We start from the raw sequence: 1333 nt of genomic DNA on the forward strand, positions 1-1333 counted from the left end.
CCGCAGCGCCAGTTCTGCTTACCAAAAGTGGCCCACCTGGCCGCTCGCATTCCACGCCCGGCTCCAAGCCAGCGAGCCGGGCTTCTTACCCATTTAAAGTTTGAGAATAGGTTGAGATCGTTTCGGCCCCAAGACCTCTAATTATTCGCTTTACCAGATAAAACTGCGAGTCTCCGAGCGCCAGCTATCCTTCGGGAAACTTCAGAGGGAACCAGCTACTAGATGGTTCGATTAGTCTTTCGCCCCTATACCCAGGTCGGACGACTGGTTTGCACGTCAGGACCGCTACGGGCCACCACCAGAGTTTCCTCTGGCTTCACCCTGCCCAGGCATAGTTCACCATCTTTCGGGTCCTATCACACGCGCTCTGGCTCCACCTCTCCGACCAAGCGGGCGAGACGGGCCGGTGGTGCGCCCGGGCCGCGCGGGCCCGGGATCCCACCTCGGCCGGCGCGCGCCGGCCTTCACTTTCATTGCGCCTTGGGGTTTCAAGTGAGCCCTCTGACTCGCGCGTGCCTTAGACTCCTTGGTCCGTGTTTCAAGACGGGTCAGGTGGGTAGCCGACTGGAGCGGCACTCCCCCGCCGGGTGGCACGAGCACGCGACGCGGGCAGCACAGGGGGACGGCAGCCGCGCCCCGCACGGTGCGGAGCTCGACGGGGAAGGCGCCCCTCGCCCACCGTCCCCGCGAGCGGGGCCGTCGGACGAGGAGGGAGAGAGGGCAGCCAGAGAGGCCATGAGGACGATGGAGGTACGGTCACAGGAGGAGCGCTCGCTCGTCACGACGGGCGTCCCGATCGGTCTGCACTTAGGGGCACGAAGGCGGCCGGAGCTGCCTGCGACGTCCCAACCGCGGAGACGCGGGCGTCTCCGATTGATGACAAAGCGACCCTCAGACAGGCGTAGCCCCGGGAGGAACCCGGGGCCGCAAGGTGCGTTCGAAGTGTCGATGATCAATGTGTCCTGCAATTCACATTAGTTCTCGCAGCTAGCTGCGTTCTTCATCGACGCACAAGCCGAGTGATCCACCGCTCAGAGTTGTCACAGAGTTTTTGTGTGTGTTGCCAAGTTCGGAGACAGGGTTTGACAAACTACACCCCCGAGCGCTCCGCACGTCCACCCCTGCCCGACCAAACAGGCCGCCGGATCGCTAGTTGGCATCATTTATGGTCGGAACTACGACGGTATCTGATCGTCTTCGAACCTCCGACTTTCGTTCTTGATTAATGNAAAACATTCTTGGCAAATGCTTTCGCTTTCGTTCGTCTTGCGCCGGTCCAAGAATTTCACCTCTAGCGGCACAATACGAATGCCCCCGGCCGTCCCTCTTAATC

The 1333-nt window shown here is 61.4% G+C and overlaps 1 non-coding gene across 1 annotated transcript; it reads right to left on the reverse strand.

Moving 5' to 3' along the window:
• Nucleotides 1-885: 885 nt before the first annotated feature.
• LOC119617251 lies at nt 886-1039 on the reverse strand. The gene has a single exon (XR_005233465.1). It is a non-coding gene; the product is annotated as a 5.8S ribosomal RNA (ribosomal RNA).
• Between the last annotated feature and the right edge of the window lie 294 nt (nt 1040-1333).

The sequence above is a fragment of the Kryptolebias marmoratus genome, linkage group LG7 (assembly GCF_001649575.2).
Source record: "Kryptolebias marmoratus isolate JLee-2015 linkage group LG7, ASM164957v2, whole genome shotgun sequence".
In the NCBI taxonomy this organism is placed as follows: domain Eukaryota; kingdom Metazoa; phylum Chordata; class Actinopteri; order Cyprinodontiformes; family Rivulidae; genus Kryptolebias; species Kryptolebias marmoratus.